The following is a 9,999-nucleotide window of genomic DNA, read 5'->3' as shown; positions in this document are numbered from 1 at the left end:
CTTTTGAACATTAAAGCAAGGAGACATGTCACAGTAGAGGCGCACAATACTAATGTGAACCTGAACAGGAGAATAATTGGTCCCCTTAAAAGCTAATTTGTACAATTTATCCAAAAGTGCAATTTCAAAGAGATTATTTGTGCGGATGTCTCTTTTAGTCAACACATATCGTCTGAATCTAATTCTGTTATTCACCTGTTTTCATATTCTGACCTGTACACTACGTGGGACGATATAAACTGTGCTTGTGAATCCTTCAGACCTCTTCTAAGGAAAAGCTTCCCGTTGGAGTTTACTTATTTGTTATTGACTCGTTTTTCTGGTTTACTTCTGACCGATAGCTCTGCTCACTTGCCATGTTGAGACACAGCACGGAGGAGAGAATAATGAATAAAATGAATCAGAGCTGGAGTTTAACAAAAAGAAGACCACAGCAGTGAGTCAGGCAAGCTGTGCGTGTGCGTGCAGAAGTGCATCGCTGAGTCAGCAGGAGCATTCTCTTCATAGAGGGAGAAACCATCGCATTGACTCAAACAGTTGGACGTGGCCGATAAAGTCTAAATAATTGAGAGAGAATAAAGAAGTAGAGCTGAGGAAAGGGACGTGTGCAAAGACTCAGTCAAAAAGAAAACCAAGATACTAAGGACAGAGGTATTGAACCGTCTGGATCCCCCTGAGTGTTCTGTAGCAACCCACCTGTCCTTTGAGTCTCTGAGCTTCCCGTCCGTCTGGTCGACTCCGGCTTGGGAAGGGTCTCCGGCTTTACGGTCTGTGGGAGAGAACATCATCCACATTATTGAAGTTTAAAATAATGAAAAGGAAAAAGCAGAGGGAGACAAAGTACGGATCATTTTTCTTAGTAAATGCTGAAATGTATCAAAGTCAACTTTAGTGTCAATTCCTCTATTTGTGTTACACAGACCCTCATACATACAAGCCTTTACAGCCCCTTAAATATATATACACTTACTTAAGCAACTAACCTTCATTTAGAGTGTGGAACCATCATACTTTTATATAGCCAATAGTATGGGGACACTACACCACTACAGTGATTCCTGAAAATCACACTCGAAAGCCCCCAAAAGTACCTACTCTATATAAGTAGGAATTAAAAGTACTTGTGTTTTATTTGAGTATCCTCCTCTGATACATATTGAGAAAAAATGACCTTAAACTATTTAAAACCCTTTTGAAATCATCACAAAACTGACCAGTTGACTTTTAACAGATGTCATTGCTGTGGATTAAACAAGCCAGTATACAAATATAAACAAATAAGCACAACCTTTAACATCTACACAAGGAAAATGCAACATACACCTCAATGCAGCAGTAATACTAATCCAAACATTACATTTTCATTTAGCTGACGCTTTTAATCCAAAGCGACTTCCAATAAGTGCATTCGACCAAGAAGATGTCATGTCTCGGAAACTTATTATGAAAGTGTATTCTTTATATTAGTTGTGTCATGTCCCTTTGTTCTGTGCCCTCAGTCTTATTGTGAAAAGTAATTCTCCCTCTCGTTTCAGGACTCCATGCTCCCGCCCCTGTGTGTCTCCTGTGTTCGTGATTGTTTACCCCGCCCTGATTGTTTCCACCTGTGTCCCTCACCTTGTGTATATATTGTTTTAGTCCCCACCTGTCCAGTGCCTCTTCGTTATCATTCATGACCACATTCAAGCCTGCTCCATGGTCGTATTCCATTTTCATGCTCCTGATGATTGCTATTAGTTTTTCCTCGAAAGAGTGATTTTGTGATTCCCTGTTTTGTTACTGTGCTAAATCCAGAAAAGTCTTTATTTTTGAACACCACCTGAGTCTGAGTTGTGCATTTGAGTTCATGCCTCTGAGTTCACCCCTTGACAGAAGATACAAAGTAGAACACAGCAGAATCATTAGGTTTCATAGAGCCAAACCATTTAAAGAAATACTCAATAGGCTTTAGATAAGCCAGTCCTGTGTTAGTATATAAGTGCTTAGTTATTATATAAGTTCGTTTTTTTTTTTTGTATCATTGTATTGCTCGAAGTGGAGTCGTAAGCTTTCTGCTGTCCTGATTTCAATGGGGAGCTCATTCCACCATTTTGGAGCCAGGATAGCAAACCCACGTGTTTCTGCAGATTGGAACTTGGGTCCCCCTCGCAGTGCGGGTGCAGCGAGTCGTTTGGCTCGACCGATTATTATACAGAATAAGTACTTTTGATTTTTCTTTGTACTGATAATACTTACACATATTTACTTAGGTACGGTTTAATTGCAGGACTTTTACTTGTAGTGATGTTTTTCCCAGTGTAGTTTTTGTACTTTAACCAAGCCAAGGATAAGAATACTGCTTCCACCCACGATTACCACAAAGCCATCTTATTATATTACAGTAAGAGAGGTGAGCAGATCAATCTTGCACTAATGGACATTCCCAAAGATATTGAAGTGTTATTTTGTATATATTGATTGTTGTGCTTTTATCTTAATGTGTGCATATGTATAAATGTGTCTGCTGATTGTGTATACATAGGATATACATATTTTATACATATTGTATTTTTGTATGCGGGATTGTGGGAAACGGTTTTTCGATCTCTCTGTCTGTCCACACAAACTGAAAGATTGACAATAAAGTTGACTTTGATCTCCAGTTCCTCACAGAGCCTCCAGGGACCAATTATTATATAGAACGAGTACTTTTGATAATTTTTTAACTGATAATACTTACACATATTTATATTAAGTAACATTTAATTGCGGGTCTTTTACTTGTAGTGGTGTATTTCACAGTGTTGTTTTTGCCCTTTGACTAGAGCCAAGGATAAGAATACTGCTTCCACCATTGATTACCACAAAGACATCTTATTATACTATTAACCCTTGTGTTGTGTTCAAAAGCTGTTTTAACTACATCATAACTAACTTATAATGCATTCATAACCGTACAATCCTGTTGTAATTTAATGTTATGCCCAAAACACATTACACCACATATTGTGTTCAGGTTCAAGTGTTAGTGTACATATTCTTTGAGAAAGGTTGAGTTCCCGTCGGGGGAGGGGGGGCAGAGGGAGGTGAGACCAGGTGCATGTTTCAAATAATTATTGTTACAGTTGATGAAGGGGGTGGGGGAGGGGTGTCTAAAGTCAAAGATGAATCTTGATAGAGAGGCGAAGTCCTTCCCTCTCCGGTGGACCTCCATGGGACCTTATTTCGGAAAAAGTATGTATTGAAGTCAATGGAGAGAGAAAGATTATCTTGTTTGAATTGTGCCACGAATTACACATATGATGTTTGTCAATTTGAAAGATAATTTTGCAAGTCAAACAAATTAAAATGTGTCGTAAAACTGTGATGTAACACTCTTTTTGTGTGAAACCGCTCAATGAACTACATCTCCCGTCTCGCACCACACACCAAGATGGCCGTCACGTTGGCACATTTCACTTCTTTCTTTCAGAATGAGGCGAAAAGTATTAAAAGAGGTGAAAATCACTCCAAGTCTGGGCATGTTGAGAGCTGTACATACACACAAGGGGAGTTAGTTGGTTCCGTAAGAGCCAGCATGCGGGACCGGGATTCTGGGATTTGTAGTCTTTCTAGTCGCGTATTTTTCATAGTCTTATATTTCAACAGTTTTACGACAAACTGTGACTTTTTTGACATGGAAATGATTTTTTAAGATTAACAAACATCATATGTGTAATTCATGGCACAATTCAAACGGGATCGAAAGATAATCTTTCTCTCCCCATTGACTTCAATACAAAATTTCTCCGAAATAAGGTCCCATGGAGCGGAAGCAGAAGGGAGGGACTTCGCCTCTCAATAGACAACTGTTAACAATCGAGATAATATTGGACTTTATTAACACTACCACACATCTTGTTTGGTGTAAATAGACCAAACCCTGAAGAAATCTTGAAATAAACCTTTGATTGTTCCTCGCCACTTGTTACGAGGAACACACACATACTGTTCTCCACATCTCAATGTCAGAGTCCTGAAATCTGCACTAGGTTAGAGATGATAAAAAGACAGCGAGCGGATGCTGAGNACATTATTTCCTCTGAATTGGATTATTATCGGATAGGGTAATAACTTAGTAATTAACTACGTCTGAAAGCAAAAGTCCAGGGCAAATAATTGCAAGTTTCTTCAGTGTGCACGTCACAAAACGAGATGCATTGTGGGACGAAACTTGCAATTATTTGCCCTGGACTTTTGCTTTCAGACGTAGTTAATTACTAAGTTATTACCCTATCCGATAATAATCCAATTCAGAGGAAATAATGTCATATAATACATTATTTTATATATATTTATATGTGTATATTTATATTGTTACCACCGGCCCTTTGAGTGCAACCATAATGCTGATGTGGCCCGCAATGAAATTGAGTTTGGCACCCCTGCTTTAAACTAATCATAACACAAATATATTTGGCTTTATGGTTAACTTTCAAACTTAAAAATACGCTTAAATCCCGAAGAAATGTTGATTTGTTCAATCCAAAGCATTATCAAGCTGTTCCGATCACCAGGAGACAAGGAGCGTTGTTTTGTATAACAGCAGTCAGAGGAAATGCATGATGGGATGGTATTGTTCACTTGAAAAGGGTCTGCCTGTCAATGTTAGCAATTGCTATCAATTGATCTATAATTTGAACATTAATGGAACGGGAGTCTTCAGCTCCACCACGGTGATGAACGGCTCGATCACAGTAATGGAAACGTTTACTATGAGACGAAGAAAGGCGAAATAACAGGGGAATATAACTTTACTAAAGAAATATAATAAAATACTTTATATGAAATGCAACAGTGAAGACATCCATCTTGTTGATTCGTCGCTCGTTAACCCAGGTCTGCCCTTTTGATTCTGAATGCTGTGATTGCTGTTGACGAAGTGTCACTGCCTCTCTCGTTGCAGTGACTCTCCAGGCCACCTGGAGGAGAAGGTGTCTCAGCTGGAGTCCATGCTGAAGAGGCTGCAGGATGACCTGCAAAAGGTGCTTTGACTTTCATGAATGTTTCTTCTGTTCTGTAGTTACTTTTTCAGTGAGCCCCACGGGAGAGTAAGCAGGTAGGAGAAAGAGTTTCGATTGTTCAGCTTCTATCGCTTCTGTGCGAGACGATTTGTATTTTCTCATGCAGGCTTTTGTTTACGTGTAGAAAACCTCCCGGCTATTCGGCCATTTTAAGTCCCAGCGGGCTCACTGTGGATGCATTAAATACAAAAAAACACTCAAAAAGCATTTATTTATTTATTATGTTGTTGTAAATTTGTACAGTAACATTTAAGATTTTTTTTTTTAAATATTAAAAGATCTTACTTTTAAAAGAAATGTATGTACGACAACTCCTTTAATGCTGTTATCAATATTTTCTAGTACATTTCTAAAAATGTATGTATGTAAAAGTACTGTATGTAATGAATTCCTTAGTCTTATTCTTAAATTCAGAAACAGAAATGGAAAATTCTCAACACAAAGTCGAGATGTCAACCACATCTCACGATCTTGTGTTGAGAACTTTTGGTAAATATTGTATTTGTCTCTGTGTTTACACATATTATATAAACATATTATTTCTCCCTACTATATGGAACATTTTCTATTTATTTTTAACTATACTATTTTCTTTATTGATTCATCCAATGAATATTTTCAACAATTCATTGAGTCTATGAACACTCAAGAATAATGATAAAATACCCATTTAATGCTCAAACAGTAAGTTGCTCAAAAGAAAATTAAACTGATTAAAATAACCGATAAATCGTCTGTCGTTTATGAAGCAACGAATGAAACAAATGTGCTGCTTTTTTTTCTGTTTTATATAATCAGTACATCTAATATATTTGGGTTTTGGGTGGTTGGTCGGAAAGCACAATTTAAAGCTGTCACCTTGGGCTCTGGGCTAATATGTTGTCAATTTTTCAATACTTCTTGACGTGACATTTCATTCATTGACAAATATAAATCAATAATGAAAAACAATCATCCCCTATAGCCGCTGATTTGTTTCTTTCTCAGTCTGACCAGCAGCCTTAAACCCAAATTTGACTCCTGTCATTTCAAATCTGATTTTCCGCCACAGAAATGATCAGTTCAGTGTCTCAGTAGTTCACCTTTTTGGATTGTGGGTTTCTTTTCCTCCACTGCAGCGTGGTCTACACTGTTGCTGTTGTTTTATTTCAAGCTCTGTGTTTATGTGTGCCCACTAGTTTCCTTAAAGCCACCGCTGTACCTGTCGCTCCCCTCCCGTGCCTGCCACAGCGATCTGAGCGACGGCTTTTGTTTTGTTGTGTGCCGATGTCTTTCAGGAGAAGGAGGACAAGGCGGTGCTGCAGGCCGAGGTGCAGAGCCTCCGGCAGAACAACCAGCGGCTGCAGGAGGAGTCTCAGAGCACGGTGGCTCGCCTCATCAAAGTCACCGAGCTGCTGTGCAACGTCAACAAGCCCTGTTAGCCTCACACCGAGACACACACATCAGCGTAGAGATGCAAACCGTACCGGCTTGTACTGTACGCTCAGTATACTTATTTTGCTCGTAAGGCAGACACACACGCATCCTCTTCGATCTGTGTACTCTCACAGTCTTGAATCCTGGACCTGCATTTTGGGGAGGGAGTATGCAAAATCAACCCATAAAAAAGAAAGAAAATACATTTTTTCAACATTCATAGACTGACCAGCTCTGGGGGCTGCTGCTATGCCAGAGTGCTTCTCTCAGTGTGTGCCATACAGCACGTGCGTGGATGTGTGTGTGCGTGTGCGTCTGTTTGTGTGCATCTCTTCCTGTACCTTGCTTCAAATACTTGACGAGCTGGGCTAAATAGCACTTGCATAAAAAGTGGCAATTAAGACTGAGAGACACTGTATAGCATGTTTGGTGGTGTCTTATCTGAAATGACCAAAAGTGTATATATATATCACCGATAATATATGTGAACGGTAGTAATTGCTCTCCTCTCTGCCAAGCGTGTAGTCGCAATGTCTGAGTGTGGCTCTGCCCCGGCGCTGATAGTGTGGAAGGCCTTGAGAAAAAAAAAAAAGGGAACGTGTCAATGACAGGCCTGTCGGCAGCATTCTACTTCAAAAGATGGAATGATGCTAACTGACTAGCCTCACAGCAAGGCCTGTTATGTAAGGACATCACTCTCTGCCCATTCACGTCTCAGTTTTTAGGGAGAGACTATCTTTAAAAAGCTCGTACATGAAAAGGAAGTAAACTGGAAACAAAAAGAACCGAGCATGCTTGTTCCTCCTGGAAGTATGTATGAAAACAGTATTAAAGGGATACTGAAAAGGGTCAAACCTCTCGTGAAGACGCAGACAATGGCAGGAAAAGAACTGCTTCAGCTTCCTCCCATGATTGCCTGTAGCTGTTTTCTTCTAACCTCACTATTGTAGCAGCCATACTGTAGAAGACCTCCTCCTGCTGGCCTGAAACACAAACGCCAAAAGGCAGCTTTTTTTTTTTTCTCCAGCTGGCAAAATAGCTTTAGGTGTCAGAATAAAGCACCTGGAGATAATACAGAATATTGTTTGGCGGAAGTCTACATTGACTATTTCGGGTAATTGTTTAGTATGGGTGATGAGGTAGGTGAAGTCTTACCATTCCACCCCGATGTGTGAGTAACTGTGTTTCTGTGTCGTTCTTGCCCTTTTTTGTTGTTGTTAAATCATCACTGGACGGGGCACATACTGTACTTCATTTATGTCAACATAAGGAGGTGGATATGACCTCGCCCCTTACCTCACCTTTTTGTGTCCACTGCTGATGGCGCTGATACTGAAATGCGTGTTCAGAGGAGTCGGAGCTCTTCTCCTCCAGTGCCAATGAAAAAAGCCCAGGCAGCTCTCCTGAATCCCACCGAAATAAAACCGAACTGTCCACAAACTAAACCCCGACAAAAAGGGATGCCAAACGTTCACTCAGACTCTCTTGTTTCTTGTACAAAACTTCCTCTTGTAATTTAATTTTAGAGTCACTGTGAATACCTGGTACCAGCATAGTAACAGTATATACAGATTAAATTATGAATCTAAACGTTATCAGTATGTGACGATACTGTATGTACAGCTGTTCCATGTTAACTAGTGCATTGGGGTTGTGTATGCCCTCCTTTTTGCAGGACGATTAAGCAGAGAAGTTCTAATGCAGGCGTCCTGCTTCCTCTCCTGTACATGCTGAAGCCTCGCGACTCAACGGGGAGACGGGGGGGTGGGGAAGACCTGTTTTACTGTGTCCTGTACAGTATAGTTATTTAGATTGTAGGAGGTTGGTCCAGCATGAGAATGTGCCAAGCAACTTCCAGGCTCCCCTCTGTATGTGTGTATGTATAAAATGTAACTTATTAATCATGCAAATGTGGATTTTCTTGTAGCTGTTTAAACTGGAGGGAAGGCTTAAGGAAAACAAAATGTGAAACAGGGCAGAAAGGAAAGGTTGGTTATACATTTCTTTTGTAAGAAACCATCAACCATATGACAAAATCTGCTGATCTTGCTAAATGTGACTTTGGGTCTTATTATTATTATAGTTTTTAGCTATTTCAGCCATAGCTCTGATTATGTGAAGGCTTATTTCTTTGACTTTGTGCCTATCAGAAAATGTAATGTATGCTAACCCAGCTTAGTGACCTCATTTCTTTGTCTTTGGTTTCACTAACTGAGGGTTTTTTGTGGCAGATGAAGGATTTTCTAAGAGACTGTGACAACATCTGGTCTTTCATCCGCCGTGCAAGGAAAAAGTCATTAAGTTACACTCGAAAGAACAGATAATAATAATGATAATAATAGATGTGTGTTGTTGGTCTGAAGAATTACCATAAGCTCGTTGAGTACCGATTGTTCAAGAAGCAAACCGACAAATATATGGTTTTTAAAAGCAAATTAAAAGGAAAAACAGTGCTGAAAATGACTGATGATGCATTGAAATGCAGTTGAAATATGAATGTGTTGAATGGCGTATACGCTTCCTCTAAGGAATGATTATTTTGGTATTTAAAAATAAATGGTCTCAGAAAATCCAGCGGAGTATTTGGAGAAAAAAAATCTGATTGTGGCTCAATGACCTCAGAGGGATGAGGAGGGGGGGGGAAACGACAATATTTTGGGCATCAAATGCATCTACTAATATGGAAATAAGTTGATACAGATCTTTTGTCAACAGCGCCACAAAGTGCCCGAAGGCAGGCTAGCTTCCTTAGAAATATGATGCTGTTGTTGAAAGACAGATAACAGGATAAACAAAAAGTAATCGAGTAAAAGTTCAGAGATTTTTAAATATTTTCTATCCAACACAGACAGCAGAGGGATGGAAAAAAAGGGTTTTAATTAGTGGAATTGGATAGTTTAGAGAAAAAACAACATTTTCACATTAATTAAGACTTCAAGCAATCAATTTCTCACTTTACACCTCTATTTAATTTAGATTTAACAGAAAACGATTAAAAGCACAATGATATGAATTATTTGCATGAGTGAAATAACCAAGAGGGAAAAAGTGTTTTACCTTTAAACTATTTTTTTAATTATTATTGTTCATGTTGTCATATTAGGATATGGTCACAACTTTTGGATAATTTGTCCTGGAGCAGACGTCTTGATGGTGTCACATGTTGGACTGGAGTCTGGAGGTGAAATAGAGCTGAATCTTCAACTGAAAGCAGGGAGAAAATGATTTCACAGTTTTGACGTTACACGACAAGAGATTTTACCTTTTGGTGCCACTTTACAATAAGACTACCCTTATAAAGGATTCATAAAGGGTTTATAATTAGGTTATTAATTAGGTTGTAAACACTTTATTAATCATTAAGAACCATTTATAAACCAGTTCTAACATACTTATCATACAGGTTCAAACCAGGTTCAAATCCCACTGCAGTCAGCTTGTCGTTGTGACCCTGAGACACTTCAACCCAAATTGCTCCTAAGTCTTATATTGGTTACCCAGCTTACTTCGTCTTCTTCATCAGCCGTCATCCTTGGTGTCT

The 9,999-nt window shown here is 39.2% G+C and overlaps 1 long non-coding RNA gene across 1 annotated transcript; it reads left to right on the top strand.

Annotated features, from left to right (window-relative positions):
• Nucleotides 1-4,803: 4,803 nt before the first annotated feature.
• Nucleotides 4,804-8,894, top strand: LOC104950132 (uncharacterized). Its single transcript, XR_798889.1, has 2 exons — nucleotides 4,804-5,003; nucleotides 6,320-8,894. It is a non-coding gene; the product is annotated as an uncharacterized lncRNA (long non-coding RNA).
• Nucleotides 8,895-9,999: the final 1,105 nt, after the last annotated feature.

Source organism: Notothenia coriiceps, unplaced genomic scaffold (genome assembly GCF_000735185.1).
Source record: "Notothenia coriiceps isolate Sejong01 unplaced genomic scaffold, NC01 NC01_scaffold00017075, whole genome shotgun sequence".
In the NCBI taxonomy this organism is placed as follows: Eukaryota; Metazoa; Chordata; class Actinopteri; order Perciformes; family Nototheniidae; genus Notothenia; species Notothenia coriiceps.
Note: the sequence above shows the minus strand (reverse complement) of the source record. Positions and strands in the feature narration are given on the sequence as shown.